The following is a 13,721-nucleotide window of genomic DNA, read 5'->3' on the forward strand; positions in this document are numbered from 1 at the left end:
TCATGAAATTAGACATCCCGGTCCTTCGTGCAACGCTGTTGCAAGGCGGAGCGCAATAATTCCTTTTTTAACGCGCTCATTTTTGTGCGTTAAAATGGCTTCGCGCATCGAGGCCGACAGTCCCTGCCACCGTTTCCGCGCCGCCGCCGCCGCTGCCGTCCCCGGTCCTCTGGTTCTCCGTTCGTCCGCGGGAGGGCGAGCGGCGCGCTGGAGTTGCGAATAGGTAACTGAACCAGAAGTGGGAATAAGTAAGAATAAAAGTGAGAAAGTTATTTTTTGGTGAAATACATAGAAACCCAAACAGGCGTATGATTTACTTTTTGTCTGAAAGTACCCAGAGCTCTTTTCTAACACATCTACATTATTAACAAATACACAAGGTGTACTTACATTACAGAATGTATAGTTCTCATGCTTTAGGGTGCAGGTGTCTGTCTTGTGTAAAAAGTGAGACGGAAGATATGTCGAATTCACAGGTCCGGAATAATCCGTTCTCAAGCAACTGCAATTCTTTATTCTAGATGGAAGAAATGATCAAGACATAACAAGCTCAGACACGTTGTTTACCTATATATATATATATATATATATATATATATATATATATATATATATATATATATATATATATATATATATATATATATATATATATACAACGCGGGCACTTCACGTCATCGTACGTGGTCTCCGAGGAGGATATAAATGAATATGTGCAGATGAATGAACCGTACTTAATCCAATGAATCAAAGAATCCAAGTTTTCAGGAACCCGCCGAAAGCCAAAAAAACCCTGGCTCCGCCGTTTTTTGGCTTTCGGCGGGTTCCTGAAAACTTTAATTCTTTGATTCATTGGATTAAGTACGGTTCATTCATCTGCACACACACATATACATATATATATATATATATATATATATATATATATATATATATATATATATATATATATATATATATATATATATATATATATATATATATATATATATATACTCAAAAATATACAAAAGAGTCAGACGAAGAGGACAGACAGGACGAACATCTTTCGACTTTCAACACGTTAAGGTCTTTATTGCCAGGCCGACGAGCAACGACCTGCCGAAGATTTGGGGAAAGGGTTAGTGGGAATGATTAGACCAGCGAGAGAGGGGGGGGGGGGAGGAGAGAAGAAAGGGGGGAAGAGCGAAGGGGGCGGGAAAGGAAGTAACACCCCTGTCAGACGGAAGCTAAAATGGCATTTACGCCAAATGACATTCAGTGTAAATGTCATTTAGGCACTGCCACACGGCAACTCACGTTAACCTAAATGCCATTTCGGGTCAAGAGAGTTCCCCAAACTCATTTACGGCTCGCAAAGCGTACTCTCGATGGCAGCGCTCGACACATACTACGGAATTGTTTTAAAAAAGAAGGCATATATAACGGTAACAATTTTTACATCGCTTTAATTACGAAAATATTTTCTTTAACTTGTATTTTGCACACACTTTACGTTCCTAATTGTTTAACCTACGCACGACTCCAGTTACCCAGTAGGCCTAATGGCTTTGAACCGCCTCGGTCGGCTCTCGGTTCGTTGGTTCCACTTGAAATGCGCTCTTCATTTACGCGTTTTTACGATGTCGGAAGGAGCGCCTGCCGACAAAAAAAGGCGACCTGTCCCGCGAGACGTCGGTACTCAAACTATGTGAGGCGAGCACCTCGAATGTCTTCGGTAGCAGAAGCGGAACGGCGGGTTCTGCACCGGCCTACGGGCGAGTTTAGAAGCCCTCCGTTTCCTCAAGATATACGTCGCGCTCCATCACAACACCGAAACCTCAAGGAACATTTTTGGGTAAGATATAACTTTGACGGTGGGCATAACTAACAGCAGCACGCAAAACAATTAGCGGAGCGGACGGCCATCTAGTATTTGTTTTGCGTGTGTGGGTCGTCGCAGCACTGCGTACCTCGAACGAGTTTATTGCACGACCGGCATGGTCGTGGTTCATGCTAGCTGACTTCGCCTAGCAGCGCTTTAAATTTCGCGTTTGTTGCCCTGGCAACAGCTCCCGAGGTTGGCTGAATCTTTACTTGACTGACGCGAAGTAGAGACTCTGGGAAGAATGCAAGACGACAAAAAGAGGTTACTTTTCTTTAAGTGGTACAAATCTTGTAAATGCCCTGTTATTCTAATAAACTTAGTGTAGGTATTCGCCACCATGACTTTTTACCGGCTTTTACATTCCCAATGACATCCTCCAAAAAGAAATAAAAAGAAATGCTGCATGAAGTCAGTTTCTTAATGTTTCTATATCTAGCTTTATTTGATGTTGGATAATCCCATACTGCTTCAAAGCGAAATATGCTACAGGTGTTTACATGATACGAGCACAATTTTATTCCAAAACATCCTAAAAATTGTTTATTAGGGTATTGCATATATACATTGAATACAGTTGCTGCACAGTTGCTACTTAAGGTATCTACATGTTCCAGAAAACATCTGCTGCTGGGTGCCACCATAAAAGTAGGCAAAGTGAGCTGGCTCCATTACAAAGGAATCTACAAGTCCCCGGGATCACTGCCTCTAAACAACAAATGGCAGTTTCTTGCAGCCATGGCCACTTTTGTGACATTCTCCTCACTTGTTTTCAGACCTGCAGTGCAATAGGCTTCGTGCTTCGATAGGAAGTTAGGGTGGGTGCTTTAGAAATAACTGTAGAGTCTATGAGGTGGGAAGTGGTTTCCATGATTAGTTTGCCGAGCCTGGGTATGGAGGGGCACACACAACGAGCATACGACGGTGTAGATTGTTGGTCCACATACGCTACACAGGATGGGGGGTTTGGGGACCACTCGATGATGTTGTGCGCAATGAAGAAAAGTTTAGACACTCCTGGAACAGGGGCCACGCTTCAACCTTAATGGGTCGAACTCTTCGAGATGTCCCAGCCACCTCATGATGACAACGTTAGGCTCATCCTTTTCTGCCATGCGCTCTTGTCGTTGCCAAGTTGCCACGAAGCTGTCGGTGCTCCAAAAAGTGTGGTTGCGTGCCTTGGAGTTTGAATTTCTTCATTCTCGTCGTTACCCAAAGCTTTATTCAGGCGGCCGACTTGGCCGCGCAGAAAAGGGGAGTTAGACAAGAGGCACGTTGTTTATGACGAGTCCCCGGAATGGCAAACAGTTCGGTCAAACCAGCTTGACTCGCCTTGGCTTGAGTTCTGCTGACTCGCCGATGTTGCCAGATGCACACACACAACACTCACAACGCAAGATTCTGTTTCATTTTAAGTGCAAGATCCAGGCTTTCAATGCCGCTACCAAGCATGCACGCTCATGCAGTGGGAGCGTCGTTCAGGGAAACATGCTCATGCTCATAGCTTCAGCTTCATTCGCGCATGAAGTAAATGAAACCATAGCCCTTATGTCCACTCCAATTCTCCAAGCCAGTAGTAGGGTGAAATTTATCCACCACTACAAGAAGTTGGGGGTGATGCTGAGAAGTCTGGGAGGGTCGTCACATGTACGGAATTGACTGATCGACGTGCAGTTCCCTGCAAGATGGTGTCCTGGGTTGGGAAAGGTTCGAGAATTTTGGATGGTGTCAGGAACACGTGGTTACACAGGGTCCGTGGGGACACAGCGGTCCCATTGACTGTGGCCATATGTGCCTGGAGCATCTCTGCTTCCCGAGTGCTAGCCAGTGCCAACCTCTGGAACGTGGTCACGACTCTGCCTCAGCATCCCTACATTAAGATACTAGAACTGGTAGCAGTGCAGGAGGGCCAGAGGAATCACTGTAGTTGGATAGAAACATTGCAACAGATGCACCAGTCCTCTAGGCATAAAATATCTTGCACCTTAGACATATTATTCTCAAAATTGGAGACTTAATGGAGAAGCAGAGCAGTTAAAATTTCACCACACAGCTAGCTTGGACCATTTCTTTGAAACTCCACCGAATGGCGAACATTCTATAGCTTCTAAACATAGTACTTACAGTGCTAGAAGCTGGCACTCTTGTCTCATATTTAGAAACAGTTATTTAGTCATTTTCACCGCATCAAGGATGCACAATTGGGAAGGTGATCAATCCAGTCGTTTTATTCAAATTAAAGCGAGTTAACGAATAACTTGTTGACAGGAGCTATATCAATTAGTTTTGAGTGACACTCAGTAAAAGGAAGACAAGTGATTTCTTTTTCTTTTTTCATTTGTGTGTTTAAAACAAGATTGCCTGAATTTTCTAAGAGCTAGAAAAAACATGTAGGGATATTATTTATACTAGTTCAAACATCTTTTTTTTTCAATAAATCGTATATTGTTACAATAAACTTCTTCCTTTTTTTTTCAAAAAGGGTACTTACTATTTTTAATGTGCTCTGGTAGTCGCTGGTGCTGAAACTTAATGTCACAGGTGGGATTCATACAGCGACTCTCTATGACCTGAGAGAGTCCTGGGGCAGTCCGGTTATGCCGTGTGAATTTAACCGTTCAGCGGTCTCGGCGGCGCTCACGAGCTCCGGCCAGTCGCGTCGGAGGGATGCGATCACTTGGCAGTGGTTTGCCCCACGACGAACAAGTTGGCGATGGTTCTGTCCTCCGCAGTGGAGTATGGCTTTGCAGCGCCGACTCGCTTTCTCACTGGGGTGGTTAGGTGCACACAAGTCACCTGGCCAACCAAGCGCTCTATGTAACACCGACACACATTCACAAGGTACCTGATCACGTCGTCGGCATCAACCAAACGCCTGCTTGAAGACGTAGTGCGTTAGTACTATAGGTACGGTACCCTGTCTTCAAACCGAAGCTCGCGGAATGCGTCTACGACGAAGATAACGGACGGCCTTCTCAACAGCCGGAGACGCTAAACCAAAATCAACCCAAACCGCCGTGATAGTGACGGCGGAAGCGCAATACGGCATCCATGATCCCTCGCAGACGTAGAAGTGAACATGGCAAACGAAGATCGAGCGTGAGGGAAAACCAGAGCAAGCAATCACTACCGAAATTAGCGAAAGAACTGTGCGAGCTAGCTGTCAGCTGTAGTGGGGGAGCGCGGGAGGCTCGGCTTACGGATCGGCTTATGACGACGTTAGGTTGGCTAATGAATTTCGCTCTACGCTTCGCTTTATTTTTTCGTCAGAAACCGAACACAATTTAAACTAATGAGCGCAACTTTCTACCCCAGTTTGTTATATTTTGTTTGCCCAGCAGACAACACAAAAAAAAAGTGTTTCGCCGTGTTAAAATTGTTTATTGACGAAAACGTGATCTATGTGCACGAGACGAATTTGCGATCGCAATCGTAATTAACATCACTTAAATGTCATTTTAGTTGTCGTCTGGCAGGGGTATAAGGGAAGTTGGGGGGCGTTTGGCCGTGGACGGGTCTAGGCCAACTCGTCGAAGGGCAGCTCGTCGAATAGGCCAATTCGTAATAGGGCAACTTGTCGAGGGGCTGTTTGTCGAAGAGGCCTTTTCGTCGCCACTCGTCGAAGAGGCTGGTTAGTCGATATTCTTCTAAACGCGCCATTTTGCACCTCCGTTTGAGCAAAGATACATCAGAGTTTCACCATTTCTAACATAAGTTATATGTTAGAAATGGTGTTAAAATCGTGTTAAAATCGTGTGCTACCGCGATTACGTCCTTCCTAGTTATATTGTTTAACAAATCGCTTTTCTCGAGCAAGCTGCCGTCGGATTGGAAGACTGCTAATATTGCACCCGTCCATAAGGCAGGTCTTAAACGCGAGGTATCTAATTACAGGCCAATATCGCTGACTAGCGTTTGTTCCAAACTGCTAGAACACATCATATACTCAAATATTGTATCTCATCTAGAGTTAAATAATTATTTTACCCCGCAGCAGCATGGTTTTCGCTCGGGTCTGTCGTGCTCTACGCAGTTGATTGAATTTGTCCATGATATTTCTCTCTCATTCGATAAAAATATACAAACTGACTGCTTGCTTTTAGACTTCCAAAAAGCTTTTGACAAAGTGCCCCACTCCCTTCTTATGCACAAATTGTCATCCTTGGGGTTACCTGGTTATCTTATCAAGTGGCTGAAAGATTATTTAACTGATCGTACTCAGTGTGTAGTTGTCAATGGTGTTAAATCCCCGTACGCAGCGGTTACGTCAGGAGTTCCCCAGGGGAGCGTACTTGGACCTCTTCTCTTTTTAATTTATATTAATGACGTTCCTCAAAACTTAACATCTAGTATTCGTTTATACGCGGATGATTGCGTTATCTACCGGCAAGTTTGCAACGACGATCATTCCTACTTACTCCAGACTGACCTTGAAACAGTGGCGGCGTGGTGTAACAGGTGGGGAATGTGCCTAAACATTAATAAATGCAATTATATTCGGTTTACCAAAAAACGCAACCCTTTTCTATCAAGGTACAATCTAAACGGCACTGACCTTAAAGAGGTTACGGAGGTAAAGTATTTAGGGGTCTATTTTAGCAGCACTCTTTCCTGGGCCAAACACGTGGACACAGTAACACTTAAGGCGAACCGTGTCCTAAACTTTATAAAAAGGAATTTTAAAATGGCTCCTGAAGATATAAAAGCTTTGCTATACACTACTAACGTAAGGCCTATCTTAGAGTACGCGTGTTCAGTGTGGGACCCTCATTTCCTCAACTTGTCCTCAAAAATTGAACGCGTACAAAATAGAGCTTCGCGCTTCGTTACAAATACCTACGCCTTTCGGTCAAGCGTCACCAAACTTAAAGAGCAACTTAACTGGCACTTGCTGGCTTCACGGCGAAAGTGCTTGCGATTAAAACTTTTTAGAAGTATTTTCCTACAGAGCACACGCATTAACAAGGATAAGTATCTTCATAGTCCTGATTACATTTCCTCAAGGGTAGATCATTCGCTTAAAATAAAAGAAATTAGATGTAGAACAGAACTGTTTAAACATTCCTTTTTTCCAAAGAGCATTCATGAGTGGAATGCCCTTCCTGAACTTGTGGTGACAGGAACCTCAGATGCCAGGTTTTCTTCTCTCCTACTGGACCTATAAAACTCCCTCAGTGTTCAATATCCTGTATTTTGTTTATTGGTTATACTGGTATCGTGTTTTCTGTTAGTAATGTGCTTGCTGATTTTATTCCTTTTTTCTTGCAACAGATCTTTGATGTTTTTTGCATTTTTTTGTGTATTGGTGCTTTCAAGCACTATGTTTTACTTGCGTTTAACAAGTGTGATGCAACCATCTTTTATGTATTTTAACCCCCCTACTGTAATGCCCTCTGGGCGATGTAGGTACTGTATAAATAAATAAAATAAATAAATGTGCTCGCGTATGAATATGTTTCTATATAAATAAAATAAGTCAAAAGAAAGAACAGTAAAAACGAAAACTTTAATAATACACATGAACGCACACATTACAGATCTCACTCTTTTACAGTCCGATGTTAAAAGTGACTGCTCGGAGAGTATCCAAAACGTCGCTTTGAACGTACTGCGACAATATGTTTTCAATCCTCATGTCTTGATTCGTCCGCTTGGGCATCCGAGCGGCGTGTCCCGCGCTTGCTTGGGCCAACTTCATTTCAGTGAGGGCTTTCTCCTTTTTGAGTGCGGCCAGGAAAGCCCAGATCGTGGGCGAAGCCCAGATCGTGGGCGATGCCCAGTTAACTGTGGACTGACAGCAGGCTGTTCTCCACAGGGTCGCCGGAGTGAGTGTGCTCTCCAGGTTGAAGTTGTACCGAAGTCATCGCAACATCTGAAGATAGCTTGGCTTTACAGATATCCCGCTTTCTACAAACCCAGTACATGTAAGACTCTGTCTTCTTGTTACAGGTGTAGGATTGCTCCCCATAAAGAAGCATATTCGCTCCTCTCTCGGTTTTGACAAACTACATGGCCGGCAGATGAAATAACAACTAGTTCAAGCTTGAACCAGCTTAAATACCGCTGGGCAAGAAGCACGGTGATCCTTGTCAGTTCAGACGGACCGTTTAGGTCCGCCTGAACTAAAGGGGGGAGGGCAAGAAGGGGAAAGAAGCACGGTGACCTACTTTTTTGAACGGCAAAGAGCTTTGTACAACGCCGGAGGACGTTGAGTAAAAAGAAAATATACAAATTTGTAGTCATTCAAAGTTTAAAGGAAAGAACAAAAGGAAGAATGAAAGAGACCTCCACCCCGAACTCTCTTCCCGCAATTCGACGAATTGCCCTTCGACAGGTTGCCCTTTTCGACAAGTTGCCCTTTCTGCGAATTGGCCTATGACGAGTTGGCCTATTCGACGAGTTGGCCTTCGACGAGTTGCCTTTCGACGAGTTGGCCGGATCCCGGCGTGGGTAGGCATCTCGTCCCGAAAACTCTCCGAGTCAACGCCCGCCAGTCCGGGCCGTCAAGGTCGCCAACTCCGGCCCCCAGAAAGGTCATCTCTCTCTCCGAGAGGAGGGGTGACGGCGACGAGATGTTGCGCGGCGCTCTTTTCATGGCAAAGGCCTCCAATATTTCCCGCCCGTACCGGTTCTTGTGCGCCCCCAGGACGTGGGTGGTGGGGAAAGTGGGGGAACACTGGGCGCATGCCCTGAGGTGCACCAGCATTGGGTGTTGTGAGTCCGCCTCATCTTTGGCGATCCACTGGTGCTCCCGTATAGAAATCGTGCGCATCTAATTCAAGCCCCGACCAGGGCGCCCCTAGCGGCAAACGGGTCCATTGCATCGGGGAGCTTCTGCCAGTCGCTGCGTTGGTTGTGCGTTGAAGTGTGTTAGCGCTGTACTTTCTGAGATGGCTATTCCGCACCAAGAAAGCCGCAACAATTGCTGCGTGGTCGGCTAGTACTACGCGCACGGCACGTAGTACTACATCGTCCCTTCGAAGCCGTACGAGGCGGAGTACTGCGCGATCTGGGTGCGACTTGTGCGTCCATACAGGTTAGTGGCGTTTCTTACCTTCCAGTTCGCGCTTTGTTTAAGCTGCTGGTGAATAATATAATTAACTTTTTTTCTATTCTAGCGACGATGGAACAGCACCGACACCGACGGCAGACTCTAAAATATGCAGCAAATACTTCACCGGAATCGAGAAGCGGAATGCGGTCGCCCACCTAAGCCTACCCTTGGATGTTTCCATCAGCCTACAATGGGAATCGCGGAACGGCGCGAAAAAAATCGCCCAGTTGTTGTCAAGCCGATTCAGAAATAAACGTACATAATTACCACAGTCCACTCAACGCCCACCACATTTTTTGCGGGCGCGCTTAATTTTGTTAGCGGAGTACGGCGCTCCGTGACATCCTCGAAACGAACCTCCTTCACGTCGTACACGCGGCCAGATTCACGAAGGAGTTTTCCCTTCTTCATATTGGTACCACGGAAGAAGCTTTCTGGATTCGTAACCGCCTTAAACCCCGTCGTAATCACGCCGGGAACACTGTCCGCTGTGCTGCTCATCGCTATTGCTTCCCCCCGATGATTCTGCACCGGCTAACGAAGAAGCTTTCCGGATTCGTAATCGCCCACTGTCCTCTGTGGTGATCCTTGCTATTACTTCCTGTTGATTCTGCGCCGACGGCACTGGCTACCGAAGGAACTTTCCGACTTCGTAACTGCCTTAAATTCCTTTGTAATCACGACGGGGACACTGCCCGCCGTGCTGTTCGTCGCCATTGCTCCCCGATGCTCCTGAGGCGGCTACCGCTAGGTCGCGGCGAACTCTAGGCGACCGCCGCGACACGGCCCGCTTGCTCGCTTCCTATTCGGTCATTGACGCAGCGCCCTGTCTGCCCGATGTATTCGGCCCCACAGGAAAGGTTACCGAATACACACGACCGGTGGCGCAAGGGACAGAGGGCGCAACATGCTTCTTGGAGCACTCGGTCTTCGGGGGCGGGGCGTTGTTGGTGAGGCGGCACATCGTGCCCAGCTTGAACGGACATGTGAATCCGACCTGGCAATAAAGACCTCAATGTGTTGAAAGTCGAAAGATGTTTGTCCTGTCCGTCCTCTTCGTTTGACTCTTTCGTATATTTTTGAATTTATTACCAACGCGCTCAATCCATGTTTATATATATATATATCTGGCCGTTTCAAGGTAAAGTTTGCCTTTAATAAAATTTTAAAGGTTAACTGCAAAGAAAAAAAAGTTTTTTTAAACTGCCTAATTTAAACAAGCATGTCAAAAAAAAAAAAAAAAACTTTTCTGCGGGAACAAAATTGGTTTACAGCAGCGTGAGACTGATTTTAGTTTGCGGCTATTGCGTCCGTTCTAAATCGTGCGCCACGAAGTTAGGGTTCCGTGACGTTTAGCCCCAATTGGCTGCTATGCGTCTCATTGGCTAAGATATTGATTGACAGCTTAGATCTTACTTGCTAAACCTCTGTTATATGTCCTAATTTCCTTTTGAGCGGCATATTTTACGTTTAAAGAATAACCCATGTGATGTGATGAGAGTTATTATTCTTTACAAAAGGTTTACAAGACGGTCACTTCCGTGTGGATTCATACCATAACAAACAAAAGCTTCGCCATTCTTTCATAGCCGCCGAAGTCTCAGTCCCATCTGTCTCGCCTACCTCGACTAATCCTTTCGCCGAAGTGATCAATGTTTCGTTCTGACCCAGGTTCTTGAGTGAGACTTCTTGAAGTGAAGTAGTGTGGGTTTAGCAGCTGTCGCATGAGTTAGTGATAAGAAGCGACGCGGGGTTTTGGCTTTCATTGCGCGGTTCTTTCGTTTTCCTCTTTGCTTGCTTAGCGTGTTTTTTTTTTTTTTTTTTTTTTTTTTTTTTTTTGCGCTTGCACGTGCAAATGCTGACTTTTCGAAGATGTCAGATGCGTGATCCCGACAGCGAGCCTTCCAGCAGCCATGTCGCCCCGCAAGGCATGCTATATGGCTGGAGGCAATTGGGCGTTCCCGTAGCGGCAAACGTGTCCAGTTACGTTCTCGTCGTATCGCTGAAGGCCGTCGAGATTCGCAACGGGTGCACCGAATGTCCGCGACTAGACACAGCTGCAACGTAAAAAACCTGTGAACAGCCAATTGCTACGTAATAGCTGTCCGCAGAAGCCTTCGGACGTCCGAATTCTACGCTAGCCGACAGATTTTTGTTCTCGGCTTCCGAACCCTCTTACGTAAAGTTGTTTGAATGAATGTGCACTGTTAACGTGAATATTGGCTTATGACAGCGGTTTTGTAAATTATTTTGTTCGTTTTGCTAGAGAGACGCAAACGACGGGCATAACAAAATCGGTTGCACATTTCGCATATTTTGCAAAAGCACTTCCCCAGTCACCTTGCGAAAAGTGCCAAACACGGAGTCCGCACCGTCCCGACTTCCCAGTCTTTTACCTGCTTCAGAGCAGTTTGTACCTTTTAGTAGGTATGTCTACTAAAACTGAAACTTGAAACTAGGGGCAGTGCCAGGGAGCAAAGAGACAAAGTTCGGAAAGCTTGTTCGCCCTCCCCTATTTCTGAACTTTCAAGTGATTGTACCATGATAAATGCACAACGCCTCTTCCCAAAATAACAAAGAAACAAAAAAACTATGTTCACTAAGTAAAAAATGGTCTCAGTTCATGCATCTGTGGGCCGATAGGAAATCTTGCCGAATTTATTCATACCGCACGATGAGCGCAACACGTCGCTGTGCAAGAGCAGCCCAACTACACGAAGCATAAAAACGACAAATTTAGGACAACAATTCGGGGTTCATTGTTCAATTAAAACGACGTAATTTTGTTGAAAACGCCCGCAGCTTTTTACTCACAGTATGCGTCGGGTATCTTCAACATTTTGAAACGGAACGAAGGAACATTTACTTTTAAAAACGTTCGCTGCGTCCTCCCGGACCAGTTTGACTGGATCAGCTGACGACGACGGGACTGAACCCTTTGAAACTCATCCCCGCAACAACCAATTTGCGCTCCGTGTTAGTGTGGGTGTCTACTTCCAAGCCCTGCACCACACACACCACGAACGTTTCAGTTGTTGGTCGCATCGCCGTGTTGCACCAAACAAAATGAGATCGCCGAAGTCAACGCAGCGCTGTCGTGAACGTTGGTTTGTGGTTGCGCACTCGTGGACCCTATGACTTTTTTCTCTTTCAAAGCACACACGTTACGAATGGTACTTTCCGTATTCCGGGAACATCACAGGGGCACTTCTCCGGTCACGTCTTTGCTAGTGCTCGCAAACCGCGCAGCTTCTCGTGTACCGTAAAAACAATACAATAGCGGCGCCATGTTTAACGTGCGTTGTTGCCATATCTTACCGGAAGTTGAGACGCTGTGTCGTTCAACTCAGCAGCCAAGTCAACCCACAAGAGCAAATCCAACAGGGAGGGGCGGGGTGTAGTTCTCCTTCGCGGAGGTCGAAAGAGCGGGAGTTTCAAATGTGGAGAGGTTCTGACTGCGACTAAATTACGCCCTGTGACGTAAATATTGCTAAAAAAAAAATTTTCTTTTCGCGGTACATTTGTTTTGTGACATGCTTGTCCGAATTAGGCTGTTTAAAAAAGAACGCTTTTTTTTCAGTTACTTTTTAACTCTCGATGTTAACGAGACGCCGAAGTGTGGCTGAAGATAGAAGGGCTGGCGCTGGAGGCGGGACAACTGAAGGACTCGCTCGCTCTCTCATCCTGTCAGTAACTATAGCATTTTTGTGTTAGCCTTCTATGAAACCCTCATGAGTTTCGGTTAAACGCTTGTTGACTTGAACATTTCTGAGGCGCTTAAAGGAGCCATGAAGCGTTTTGCCACGTTTGCTAAATACTGCTTAGAATAACTCCCTAAAGTTAATAACTAAATACACTTGCCTTAGTGTTTCTTTCTGGGCAATGGCAGTCGCCAAACAATTTGAGTAATATGAGCGTCGCTCGTTCCCTTAACTCTGAGCCAGAACATGTGGTCACGTGGCCTGGTGTCTGTCCTATGCCGCTAACGTTAAACATTGCTACGCGCTGGGGTTGACAAAGCAGAAAACGCGTGCTGAGCTCGAGGCATTGTTAGAGTTCGTCTATTCTCATCACCCCAGTTGTTCAACACGAGCCATTGCAGGAGTGTCCGCCGAGGCACTGATTATTACGAACCGAAGTCCACTGCTCATGGAGTTCTCGTGTCGAATTCATTAGTGCCGCTCGAATGTTGTGAGGCGGAAGGTTTCTATCCCACATTTACGTCATCAAGCTTTGCGAAGGCGAGTCTGAAAGAAATAGGCTCCTTTTATTCGCAATTTCACCAGGACAAGAAAGGTTGTGAATCAGTGGCTGTCTGTGCAAGTATATTTCGGCCAGGCCAGGCCCTCTCTTAATGGTGAATAAAGCTTCTTGGCTTGTTTGGCTACCAACAGACGATAACCCGGCCGACGGCCTCTCTCGACACCACCTCACTCTTACCGTGGGGACGAGGGGGACCGCCGCCAGGGGGCCGCGCCTACTTAAGAAGGGTGCCGTACCAGGCATCGGCAGTCGTCTTAGTTGTGATCCATCGAGCGGAAGCTCTGAAAAATTGTCCTCATTCCAACCCGATATCGTTTAATTACCCCTTTAAGCAGAAATAGTTCTCTATATGTTAGTGCAACACTATAATTGCTTCCGACCACCCAAAAATCAATATTTTAAAACCTTTGTAATTTTAAAACAATCCTAGGTGGTGGAAAAAACACGTTCAATAAAAAAGACGGCGTCTTGCATCATGATGTTGTTTGCTGCTATACTAAAACCTCTTACAAAGCTTTATTACGGACGTTGAATATCAAG

The 13,721-nt window shown here is 45.8% G+C and overlaps 1 pseudogene; it reads right to left on the reverse strand.

The window, feature by feature from the left end:
* Nucleotides 1–13,721, reverse strand: part of LOC121832929 — a 44,152-nt pseudogene that overhangs the window by 12,189 nt on the left and 18,242 nt on the right.

The sequence above is a fragment of the Ixodes scapularis genome, unplaced genomic scaffold, assembly GCF_016920785.2.
Source record: "Ixodes scapularis isolate PalLabHiFi unplaced genomic scaffold, ASM1692078v2 PGA_scaffold4__175_contigs__length_147842914, whole genome shotgun sequence".
Lineage (NCBI taxonomy): Eukaryota > Metazoa > Arthropoda > Arachnida > Ixodida > Ixodidae > Ixodes > Ixodes scapularis.